This window comes from Piliocolobus tephrosceles, chromosome 3 (assembly GCF_002776525.5).
Source record: "Piliocolobus tephrosceles isolate RC106 chromosome 3, ASM277652v3, whole genome shotgun sequence".
NCBI classification, from domain to species: domain Eukaryota; kingdom Metazoa; phylum Chordata; class Mammalia; order Primates; family Cercopithecidae; genus Piliocolobus; species Piliocolobus tephrosceles.
This window is the reverse complement of record NC_045436.1, coordinates 143,436,067-143,450,149: the sequence shown is the minus strand read 5'-3', so window position 1 is coordinate 143,450,149 and position 14,083 is coordinate 143,436,067.

Sequence of the window (14,083 nt, the reverse complement as noted above, 5' to 3'; positions counted from 1 at the left end):
AGGGACATTGTTTTCTTCTATATACAACTTGTTCCAAAATGTTCTGGTATTATTTATTTTTTAGGATGTGTTTATGAAGCCTAGATGCTTTGAAGTCCCTGGTAAGTAAATCTATATTATTTAATTTTCTAAATTTAGAAATGTTAATTGGTAATTTACCTTCATCTTTCTTACTGGAAATCTGATATTTCATTTTTTTTTTTTCATCAGCCTGGATGTTTTCATGAACTCTAAAGTTTAACAGTGCAAATAATTTGTACCTGAAGTGTATTTGCGACATGCATGGTCAAGGGTCCAGGGAGCTTGAAGAACAAATAGTATGACACAAACCAGTTTTCAAAAGTAGCCTGAGAACACTTTGTTTTTTTTAAGGTTTATTGTTAGTGAGCACGGATCTCACCAGAGTTCCTAAGATCTTATTAACTATTTAAAAGATGAAGTCCACTCTTCCAATTATACTTTGATACAAAATAGAAATATGTACAAAGTAAAAGACTTTTGGTATCCCTGAAAATGTTCTGTCTGCAATGGAAATCAATAGATATTTCTCTCATTGCCACATGTTTTTTTTGGAGATGAAGTCTTGCTCTGTTGCCCAGGCTGGAGTGCAGCGGTGCAGTTCTCCTGCCTCAATATTAAAAAATGATAAATTTCCATGCCTTGTCATTTTTGACTCCTGAGCTCTTGTTAGAACTTGTAGTAGTGTTAAGTATGTTTGTGGTAGTGACTATCAATTCACTCCACAGGGAGCATGAAATGCTCAAGATTTTATAAAGATTATCCATTTACTCTATACTTTGTGTACTGTGCTTATAATTTTCTTATTTTAGTTCAGTGAGTGTGTTTACTAGGAGAGGACTTCCATGCTATACATAAAATATTCTATAACATTTTAAAAATCAGGGATATTTATGTATATTTAAATCAAGGATTGAAAGTATTCATTTTTGTGTTCCTACTATTTCTTAAAGCATCGTATACTAATTAAATATGTGTTGTATATTTTCTACTATGTTCAACCTATTGTGTAAGATGCTTGGAGAAGGAGCAGGGCATAATAAAAGACACAACAGGTTTCTGTCCCCTGGGGTTTTATCTGGGGCCTTAAAAGGAAACCTGTGGAAAGATAAACATTTGATAGGGAGCCATGTTTTAACTTACTGTTACGTAAAAACTGTGGAAGTAGATCTTACAAGAAGGAGTTGTCATGAATCAGGGTGGTCAGAAAAGAGTCAGTGGAGAAGTGGGGATTGGGCTACAAGAAGGTAAAGAAGAGGAAGAGAAAGGGCCCAGAGAAAAAGCAGGCTTTGAAAATCCTTATACGTTTGGTGATAATGAAAAGGAGTAGGTTGAATTGGTTGAGAGAGCCAGATTTTTTATGAAGAGCTCTCCATATTAGGAAAAGGACAATTCTGTAGTCATCAGGACAGAAAGAGATAGCTTGAAAGATCGTCGCGGAATAGACTGGAAGAGGAAATGTCTGGACAGTAAGAGCCAAGAAAGGCTGTACAACAGTTCAGGCCTTCGGCTGTGAAGACTTGTCCTGTGGTGGTCAGGATGTATTTGAATAATATTAAAATTAAAAACCCATAAAACAATATAAAAATATCTTAAACAATTAAATGTGTAACTAGGGAGGAACCAAAGGAGAATGATTATATAAAAACTGCAGTTACAGACTGAATGATACCCCTTTATTTAACTAACGAAACAACCTTCAAATCTATCCTTGTCTCATCATGTTTATAGTTCTTGATGATTGACAACTGCATCACAAGGAAATAAATTGTTACCAAAATTTATTAAAGAAAATATATACACTAAAAATTCCAAAGCTGTCATTTTATTCCTCACATTCTATTGCTATTCTAAATCTCTTGTTATCCCAAGTATTGTACAATAACTGATATTCCATATAATTCTAGAAACTGATAAGATTTAGTTCAATAAGAACTATATTGTGGCTTCAGATATAAGAAGGAGTAAGATTTATTCAAGAAATCAGTCTTGTATCTTGCTGTGTATTTAAAATTCTGGAAGAACAGATAAGATAATTTACTTGCTTGAAAATCTTTTGTGATTCCTTATTGTCCCTAAAATGAGGTTCAAAATCCTTAGGCAGTATAGGGCAAGGGGAAAATGTTGAACTCTGGAGACTAACCAAGCTTCAAATTTTGATTTTCTTATTTATCAGTAGTATAAGTTTGGGAAAGTTGTTTAATCTTTCAGAGCCTCAGTTTTCAATAGCAACAAAAATGATAATAGCCACTCATAGAATTATTATGAATATAGGAAGAGATGAGTCACATAATCAGCATATTACATAGTAAGAGCTCAATGAGTCTATTATTTTAAGCAGATTTGTGTTAGTCTAAACTACCATGAACTGTCTCCATCATACTTTTCCTATAGTAGTTTCCCCTGCTGATCTTCATTCTGCTTACTGTATGGTCAAGCTGAATTCTTTTTAGATCCATGGTCTGTAACTTCTGCTTCTCGCTTTTATTTATACTGTATCCCCTGCAAGGTACCCTCTCCATTTCTCACTTCTCACCCAGGTAGTTTTTTAAGATTCTATGCACCCTTTCAAAGATCAGTCAAAAGATCATTTTCTAAGGGAGAATTTTTCTGATACTATCAGTTTTTCCGATCTCTCACAAGAGTTGTGTCTCTTGAGGGCACTACGTAAATCACACTTCTTAGTTTCAAATAACAGAATTGACACTGAATAACTTAATACGTTTATTAAAAGATATTAAACAAGTATAGGAAATCTCTGTGGGGCTCAGAGAGCCAGACTTGAAGCTATGCAGCCAGGAAAAAATGCCCACCTGTATTGAAAGACTGGTTTAATGAGATCACTATTACTGTTTCCTCTCTGGACTATGCTCTGTCAACCGTGTAGCCTACTACTCCCTGCATTAATCAGACCTGGACCACATATGAGAAACATAGCTGCAAGGGTGTATGAGAAGGCACCACACAGACACACACACTCACACACTTTTTTTTTTTTTTTGAGACAGAGTCTCACTCTGTTGCCAGGCTATAGTACAGTAGCATGATCTTGGCTCACTGCAACCTCCGACTCCCTGGTTCAAGCGATTCTCCTGCCTCAGCCTCCCGAGTAACTGGGATTACAGGCATGTGCCATCACGCCTGGCTAATTTTGTATTTTTCGTAGAGACAGGGTTTCTCCATGTTGGTCAGGTTGGTCTCGATCTCTTGATCTCATGATCCCCCTACTTTGCCTCCCAAAGTGCTGGGATTATAGGTGTGAGCCACTGCGCCTGGCCCACACTCACATGTTTTTTGTTTCCTGCTTTGGATGGAAGAACTTTGCAGTTTGAGAAATTACCAAAATGAAAGATATTTAAAGATGTTGTGTGGTTACAAATGAAACATGTTTAAACAGACCCTTACCACTTAAAAAAAACCTTTTTAATATAGTAATTTTCAAATACATAGGAAAGTAGAAAATAATAGTGCCATCAACCTCCCTCTTCTCTCCCCATTGACCCCTTACCTCTCTGTAACAATCATCAAGTCATAGCCACTCTTGTTTTGTTTCATGACTGCCCCTGCCCACTTCTTCCTGCATACAACTCCTCCCACCCACATCTTCTAGCAATTTTGAGGAGAATCCATGCATAACATCACTGCATTCATTACTAATTCAATTTGTATCTCTAAAAGATAATGAAGTGCTTAGCAACATAACCACAATTCCATTATCACAACTACAAAGTTAAGGATAATTCTGTAATGGTCAACAAATGTCTCCAGGCAGTGTTTGAGTTCCCCTGATTGTCTTCAAAATGATTTTTTTTTTTTTTGAGACAGAGTCTCGCTTAGTTGTCCAGGCTGGAGTGCAGTGGCCCAATCTCGGTTCATGCAGCCTCTGCCTCCCGCGTTCAAGCCATTCTCCTGCCTCAGCCTCCTGAGTAGCTGGGATTACAGGTGCCTGCCACCACACTTGGCAAATATTTGTATTTTTAGTAGAGATGGGGTTTCTCCATGTTGGCCAGACTAGTCTTGAACTCCTGACCTCAGATGATCCAAAGTGCTGGGATTACAGGTATGAGCCATCACACCTAGCCTGAAAATGATTTTTAAATTTTGATTTGTTTGAGTCAATTTCCAAGCAAGTTTCTCACATACATTTGCTTCTCATGTGTCTGTTAAGTCTCTCTTAATCAGTAGATTCTCTTTATCTCTTTTTTTCTCTTTACAATTTATTTGGTGAAGAAGCCAACCCGTTTATCTTGTAGAGTTTTCTGAATTCGAGATTTTTCTAAGTGCTTTCTGTGGCATCATTTAACATGTATCTGTTTTCCTCCCTCCCTCTGAAAACTGGTAATTCGATCTAGAGCCTTGGCATGATGGCTTGATCACAGAAAACCTGGAATTTTTAGAACCAGGTTTCCTGACTCCTAGTCTATGCTGTTTCTAAGCTGCCTCTTTAATGAGGCACAGAGTACACGGCCTTTTATTTGGAACAGCTCCATGCTTATAAAATGCTCAGAGTATGCTCAGTATTGCTCATCATTCGACACACAGAAAAGACAGCATGTGTCTTGAGAAAGCCTAAAGAAAATAGGGAAACTGACCCCAGAATCCTTGGCCACTTTCTTTCTATGGACTTTCTATTGGGGAATGATATGCTTTGTTTTTGTATAATTGGCATTTCTGGTATCTGGTTATTATATGCAGAGGTTAAAAAAAAAAAACCTATATCCCTGCCATAAAATGCATCAGTAAGAATGCTGAGCCAGCATGGATACAGCAAATACATACAGCATGAGTTACGTTTGGTGGTGACAGGAGGGAGAACGTGAAGGAAATCTTAGATGATTTATATATATATATATATTTTTTTTTTTTTCTCTCCCTTATTTCTTTGAGGATTTTTGCTTCTTTTAAATTTGACCCGTTTATTCCAATATTTCTAGTTCATGTGTATGTATTGTTTGGCTCGTTGTCTTTCTATCATTAACTCTTGGGAGTCTAATTATTTTGACTTATGAATAAGGGTGTTTGTAATTATGTTTGTTAATCTCATAGGGCCATAGCAATACTTTATCAAATTATAAATCATTCATTTAAAGCAAAGCAAAGTGATTCCTAACAATTCCCTTTTAATTGTAGAGGAGTCACTAACTATACAAGGTTAAATTGTATGAAGAAAAACTTGATAGACATCAATTCATATTGTTTTTCCTCTCAGAACTCTTCTTTTATGGAGAAATTTTCATTTTTACTGCTTCATATGAGTAGGTTGACATCCTAAAAGTGATTTGGATATAACATTATTCAAAGCATATAAACAAAGGAGTTGTATGGAAAAGGCATTTTCAAATAACATGCACAAGTGTAGGAGATGAGTGGGCTGGGCTCTGGCTTTGCACATTTGTAAGAAATTTGTTCACAAAATGTTTCATCATAAAGACATCAAGTAAGATAACCAATAGCATGAGTCCAGTGACAAACTGAAGATCATTAGCTTCATAAAAACCCAATTGTTTGTCACAAAGAAACTTATTTCAAAGGAAACTGGTTATAAGATCAGGGTATCTAGCTATTTGGGTATATTTAAATTACATGAGGCATGTTTATTCTGGAGTGAGGTACTTTGCACACCCACACAAAATCCTGTGTTTTTTCCAATGTTGTTTTATACACTCACTTAAACACCACCCTATATTCACAGAGAGATGACCAGAATTATTTGTCAGACATAGTAGAAAAGAAAGCTGACAAAATAAAAAAACTCGCATGGATTATCGATTCCTTCCTTCAATGTCCATGAAGAATCTATAGAAAAAAGAAAAGAAATACAGTTTGCATATGTAAACCCAAATGCCAGGCTTTATGTTAATAATTAGTTCTTGGGTTAAAGAGATCATAAAAAGAATTATGAAATTTGAGGACTGAAACAACAGTAAAGACTCACATGCCACCATTTGAAAGACATGGCTGAACTAGTCCTGTGATAGAAATGTAAAATAAAATTACCAGGACACAGAGAGTTTGAAAATGAATAAGCTAAACATTCAATCCAAAAAGTTCAAAATGCAACAGAGAAAATCCAAAGAAATCAATTGAAAGAAACGAGAAAGGAGGAATTAATAACAATAAAAAGTTAATACAATAAAGAACAAAAAGCATAAAATCATCAACAAAACTAAAAATATCTAGTTTTTTTCCCCCAAGATGATGGATTAGAAGCATTTAGCATGCCTCAGCCACTTGGAAATAGCAAGATAGTGCAAAAAGGTCAACTCTGTGAGCTTTAATTTAATAGGGAAAATGGAAGTCCATTGGAATCATGAAGGACACCCCAGATTCCAAGGAGAACATAGGTAAACAGGCCCTGTGACAACATCTGGCTGACAAAAATGAATGAAGCTCCAGTACATGAGAGAGGCACAGAGACTCCCTCTGTGACTCATCTTTCCGCTGGGGATCCAATCAACCCAGGCCAGAGGAGAGCACTATTTCTCCCAAGCTCTGGAGCTAACTTGGCAAGAGGCTGGAAGATATTGAGAGGGAAAGACACTGGTAAAAGGTGCAGAGATTTTCCCAGACATGGATTAAAGCAAGACACCATTTTTATTCAGGGCACATACAGAGTGAATCATTCTTTGGTGACCTGGCAGTGTGGCCATGCAGGCATTTTAGTCTCGGACCAGAGATTGGAGCTCTTGCTCTGAAGCAGGGTAGGGGCTTCCACAGCCAGAATTGTGCAAAGTACCTCAGCAGTAGGTGCTCAATTTGTTGTTTTCCCTGTCTCAGGTGTGGGTCAGGAGGACAGTTGCTATAGCTATGGTTTCTCTTGGGTGATGACACTTGTAGCCAAGGCCAGCTTGGCAACCTGGAACTGGTCTACATGTGTCATTGTTGCATGCCCCAGCCTGCTCCTCTGAGCTTATTGTGCACCAGGGCCCCCTCTACTCCACCTGCAAGCAGAACTCCAGACAGAGCACTCACTTGCCTGGGCCAGCAGCCTGAGCAACCCCACCCTTCCTGTCAGAGATCCCAGTGCACTGAATTTTCCTTTAGCACTGGTGTTTATGCCTGCTATCAGGGAACCTGTAGGTAGGCCTGCCTGATCTGTTCCTGCCCATGTTGCTCCCCACAGTCATGGGGCTGAGCAGGGAATTCAGGCCACTGTGCATGCCACAGATCATACCATTGCCTGAGGCAACAGAGAGCTTCTCCAAGTAAACAAGAATCAAGTATATACTCAGTTGCATTGGCTGCAGCTGGCTTTTACCCGTAAGTGCCATCTATCTATTGGATTGCAGGTCAAACCACTCAGCTCAATATAAAACCTACTGATAGAACTGCAAAGGCCTGTAGAAGCAAAGCCCAAAAACCCTACCCAGCCTTCTCTAAAGTCACACCTCCTAGGGAGTAGGGGAAAGAAAAGAAAAAAACCTGCAGTAATATTATAGGGGAAAAAAGAAAACAAATCCTACCTGCATAAAAATAATTACAAAAATCAGAAGTGCCAGTGTCTTTGGATGAGAAGGAACCAGAACAAGAATTTTGGGACTACAAAAATTTTGAATGTAGTAACACCCCAAAGGGTCACATTAGTCTCTAGAAATAGTTCCTAACAAAAATGGAAACTCAGAAATGACATAGAAAGAATTTAAAGCATAGATGGCAAGGCAACTCAACAAGATCTAAGACAGGGTTGAAAATCAACACAAAGAAGCTTCTAAAGAAATCCAGGAAATGAAGGAAGAGATAAACATCTTAAAAAGAAATCAATCAGAGCTTAAGGAATTGAAAAGCTCACTTAAGGAATTTCAAAATACAATGGAAAGCTTTATCATAGATTAAACTGAGCAGAAGAAAGAATTTCAGAGCTTGAAAACTGGTCTTTCAAACTAACACAGTCAGACAAAAATAAAGAAAAAAGAATTTAAGAATTAAAGCCTTTGAGAAATATGGGATTATGTAAAGTGACCAAACTATGAATTATTTGGATTCCCAAGAGAGAAGGAATGGAAAACATTTAAGGAAATTATTCAAATCAATTTCCCTAATATTTTTAGGGAAGTAGGCATCCAGATACCAGAAATCCAGAGAATGCTTGTGAGATACCATGCAAAATTAACATCACCAAAGCATATTGTCACTAGATTGTCTAAAGTCAATGCTTTAAAAAAAAATCTTAAAAACACCTAGAAAAGAAGGTCAGATCATGCACAAAGGGAAGCCCATCAGGCTAACAACAGACTTCTCAACGGAAACCTTGTAAGCCAGGAGAGATTGGGGCCCTATTTTCTGCATTATTAAAGAAAAGAAATTCCAACCAAGCATTTCATATCCTGCCAAATTAAGCTTCGTAAGTAAAGGAGAAATAAAATCTTTTCCAGAGGAGCAAGCACTAAGATAATTTGTTAGCACTAGACTAGTCTTATAAAAGATTCTTAAGGGTGTTCTAAATATGGAATCAAAAGAAAAATACCTGGTACCATAAAAATGATTTAAGTACATAGCACACAGTAGACTCTATAAAGCAACCACACATTAGAAACTACAAAGTAACCAGCTAACAGTTTCAGAAAAGGATGAAAATCTTACATATTAATACTAACGTTGAATGTAAACAGCCTAAATGCCTCATTTAAAAGACAGAGAGTGGCAAGTTGGATTAAGAAACAGGACCCATCTGTCTGCTGTCTTTAAGAGACTTATCTCACATGTAATGACACCCAAAGGCCCAAAGTAAAGGGTTGGAGAAAGATCTATCATGCAAATGGAAAACAAAAAAGAGTAGAGGTCACTGTTCTTATATAAGATAAAACAGACATTAAGTCAACAACATAAAAAAGGACAAAGAGAAGCATTACATAATAATTAAGGATTCAGTTCAACCAAAAGACTTAACTATCCTAAATATACACACCCAACATTGGAGTATGGAGATTCATGAAACACGTACTTTTAGACTTTTAAAAAGACTTAGCCACTCAATAGTACTGGGGGACTTCAACACCCCACTGATGGCATTAGATAGATCACTGAGGTAGAAAACTAACAAAGGAATTCTAGACTTAAATTCAAGCCTTGACCAATTGGACCTAATAGACTCTAATAGATATCTACATGATACTCCACCCATCAACCACAGAATATACATTCTTCTTATCTGTACACAGAACATACTCCAACATTGACCATAAAGTAAGCTTGGCCATAAAGTAAATTTCAATAAATTAAAAAAAATCAATATCTTACCAACCATACCCTCAGACTACAGTGGAATAAAGACATATATCAATTCCAAGAAGATCTCTTAAAACCACACATTTACATGAAAATTACCAGCTTGCTCCTGAATAACTTTTGGGTAAACAGTAAAATTAAGGCAGAGTCAAAAAATTCCTTGAAATGAATGAAAACGGAGACACAACATACCAAAATCTCTGGGATGCAGCAAAAGCAGTGTTAAGAGTAAGTTTATAGCACTAAACACCTACCTCAAAAAGTTAGAAAGATCTCAGATTAATGATCTAACATTACACCTCGAGGAACCAAAAAAAAAGAGAAAGAAACCCAAGAACAAATTAATCCTAAAGCTAGCAGAAAAAAAATAGATAAGTAAAATCAGAACAGAATTGAACAAAATTGAGACCCAAAAATTTATACCAGAAATCAACAAAACCAAAAGTTGATCCTTTGAAAGGATTGATAAGATCAATAGACTGCTAGCTAGATTAACAAAGAAACGGGATCCAAATAAGCCCAATTAGAAATGCAAAGATGATACTGCAACCAATCCCACAGGAATACAAAATTTCTCAGAGTCTCTTGTGAACACTTCTATGCACATAAACTAGAAAGTATAGAAGACATGGATAAATTCTTGGAAACACACAGCCTCCCAAGATTGAATCAGGAAGAAATTGAAGATCTGAACAGATCAACAATGAGTTCTGAAATTGAATCAGTAATAGAAAACCTACCAACCACAAAAAGCCCCAGACGAGATAGATTTACAGCCATATTCTACCAACATATAAAGAAGAACTAGTACCAATTCTACTGAAACTTTACCAAAAATTGAGAAGGGACACCTCTCTAATTTACTGTATGAAGGCAGCATCACCCTGATACCAAAATCTGTCAAATACACAGTGAAAAAAGGAAAATACAGGCCAATGTCCCTGATGAATACTGATGCAAAAATCCTCAACAAAATATGAGCAAATTGAATCTAGTGGCATATCAAAAAGTTAATTCACCATGAGCAAGTAGGCTTCATTCCTGGAATGCAAGCTTGGTTCAACATACGCAAATCAATAAAATTGCTTTGCCACCTAAACAGAATTAAAGATAAAAATCACATGATTATCTCAGTAGACAAGACAAAACTTTTGATAAAATCCAATGTCCCTTTATGATAAAACACTCAACAAACTAGGCATTGAAGGAACATACCTCAAAATAATAGGAGTCATCTATGACAAACCCACAGGCAATATTACACTGAACAGGCAAAAACTGGAAGCATTCCTCTTGAGAATTGGAACAAGGATGCCCACTCTTACTCAACATCATACTGGAAGTCCTAGCCATAGCAATTAGGCAAGAGAAAGAAAAAAAATGCATCTAAATAGAAAAAGAAGAAGTCAAACTACTTCTCTTCACAGACAATATGATTCTACATCTAGAAAACCCTAAAGACTCCACCAGAGGCTCCTGGAACTGATAAATGACTTCAATCCAGGATACAAAATCAATGTCCAAAAATCAGTAGCATTACCATGCACAAATAACATTCAAGCTGAGAGCCAAATAAAGAATGCAATATCATTTCTAATGGACACACACACACACACACACACACCACAATATCTAGTAATATATCTAATGAAGGAGGTGAAAGATCTCTACAAGGATAACTATAAAACACTGCTGAAAGAAGTAATAGGTGACACAAACAAATGGAAAAACATTCCAATATCATGGATCGGAGGAATACATAACAGTAAAATGGCCATACTGCCTGAAGCAATTTACAGATTCAGTGTGGTTCCTATCAAACTACTAACATAATATTTCACAAAATCACAAAAAAAACTATTCTAAAATTAATACGAAACTCAAAAAACAAAAAGAGCCCAAAGAACCAAAGCAATCCTAAGCAAAAAGAACAAAGCTGGAGACATCACACCCTCTGACTTCAAACTATACTGTAAGGCTGCAGTAACCAAAACAGCTTGATATTGGTACAAAATCAGATACATAGACCAATGGAACATATTGGCAAACCCAGAAATCAACTCACATACAGCCATCTGATCTTTGACAAAGTTGACAAAAATAAGCAGTGGTGAAAGAACTCCCTATTTAATAAATAGTGCTGGAATAACTGTCTTGCCACATGCAGAAGAATGAAACTGGACTCCTACATTTTACTACATAAATACAAAAATTTTCTCAAAATGGATTAAAGATTCAAATGTAAGATCTCAGACTATAAGAATCCTAGAGGAAAACCTAGGAAACACCATTTTGGACATCAACATTGGGAAAGAATTTCTGACTAAGTCCTCAAAAGCAATTGGAACAAAACAAAAAATTGACAAGTGACCTAATTAGACTAAATAGCTTCTGCAAAGCAAAATAGACTATCAACAGAATAAACAGATAATCTATAGAATGAGAGAAAATATTTGCAAACTATGTATACAACAAAGGTCTAATATCCAGAATCTATAAGAAACTTAAATCAACAACAACAAAAAAACCCCATTAAAGGTGGGCAAAGGACATGAACAGACACTTCTCAAAGAAGATATATGTGGGCAACAAGCATGAAAAAATGCTCAACCTCATTAATCATCAGAGAAATGCAAATCAAAACCACAATGAGTTACCATAATTACCAGTCAGAATGGCCATTATTAAAGAGTCAAAAAATGACAGATGCTGGGAAGGTTGCAGAGAAAAGGGAACACTTATACCCTGCTGGTGGAAATGTAAATTCATTCAGCCATTGTGGAAAGCAGTTTGGTGATTTCTTGGAGAACTTAAATCTGAACTACCATTCAACTCAGCAATTCCATTATTGGGTATACACCCAAAGGAATATAAATCATTCTATGATAAAGACATGCATACAGGTATTCGTTGCAGCACTATTCACAATAGCAAAGACATAAAATCAACCTAGATGTCCATCAATGGTGGATGGGATAAAGAAAATGTGGTACATATGTACTGTGGAATATTACACAGCCACAAAAAAGAATAAAATCATGTTCTTTGCAGCAACATGGATGGAGCTGGAGGCCATTATTCTAAGTGAATTAATGGAGGAACAGAAAACCAAATACGATATGTTCTCACTTGTAAGTGAGAGCTAAGCATTGAGTACTCATGGACGTAAAGATGAGAATGATAGACACTAGGAACTACTGGTGGGGGAAGGAGGAAGGCGCAAGTATTGAAAAATTAGCTATTGGATACTCTGCTTGCTACCTGGGTGATGTGATCAATTAAACCCCAAAGCTTAGCATCCCACAATATGCCCATGTAACAATGGAACAAACCTGTGTTTGTATCCTATTAATCTTAAATACAAGTTAAAATTGTTTTAAAAAAGTCTGCAGCAAGCCTGAGCAAGAAAAAAGAAAAATGATAGAAAAATAAGGACACAATGTAAAGGAAAAATAACTACAGATATACCTATTTTAAATAAAAATATTATTATGGGCAACTATATAAGAATATAGTTGATAGTACATGGGAAGACATGACATATTTGGAAAAATATAACTTGCTCAAAGTAGGAAATTTGAACAGGTCAGTAAACAGTAGTGCTGACAAAATGATTACAAAAGACCTTTCTGCCACCAAAACTTTAAAACCCTTAGTCTGTTTCGCAGAAAATTTTTAGAGAAAAATTAATCTTACAGTTTATTTTTTAGAAAAGTAGAAGAGCTACTGGCTTATTTAATGAGATTAGTGCAATCTTGATTCTTATATGAGATAAATAAAATTAAAATAATTTTAATAAATTATTAAAATAAAAAATAAAATTATAAGCCAATTTCACCTGTGAATGTACATTCCAATATTCTAAATGAAATATTAGCTAATCAAAAATTTGGCTATTAAATAATAATTCATTGTTCAAATCAAGTTTATTCCAGGAAGTACTAAAGTCTCAACACAGAGAAAATATAACAACAGCATTCACTATCTTAATAGGCAAAAAATATGACTATTTCAACTGATGCAGCAAAAGCATTTGATAAATTTAAACATTTAATTGTTAAATGAATTAATTAATATACACAGAAATATGTTAAAATCTTGAGAGGCTATGCTAATATAATATGTTCTAGGAATCTAGGACAAGTTTAGAATTTATTAATGGCTTAGTTCCTTAATTTAATTTACTATAATTTTATTGAAGTTGATCTTCCATCCCCAGAAGTCCATTTAAAAAAGCAGCATTTTTAAATACAAAATGACTAGGCAGAAAATGGTCACAGGAGAGGATGGGTTTTAGCTGCAGTCCTGCAAATAGCCTACAGCAGAACCAGGGAAATCAATACAAAGATGACTTTAAGCCAAGCTACACAACTTTAGTTGCCTGGACAAATTTACTCTTTCATTTCCTAAATAATAAATCCCTATAACTTTTAATGTTTGCTTTAAAAAAGATGTAAAAGTTTTGGAAACAGATCCCGCTATTTTAGTAGGAAAAAGATCCTACTTCCCAGACACGCATGAACACTTTGGTATACACTTTGGCCTATAGCCCAAATTACACCTTCCAGCATTTAAATAGTTTTCAAATTAGCCAGGCATGTATGAAGAGACGGGTGAATTAATAAGGAGTGGTTTGATTCTGTGATCTGGGGAGAGAGTAATGGTTAGGGATATTACAGACAAAGCACATCTGTGGTCCATCAGTTTGTAATCCCTAATTAGACTACACCTCTTATCATCATAACATTTACTGCATGACTGGAAACACAGAAAAGATATTTTACATATGAGACAGAGTAATATCTGACAAGAAGCACTCTCATGGCAAACTGTATGGAAC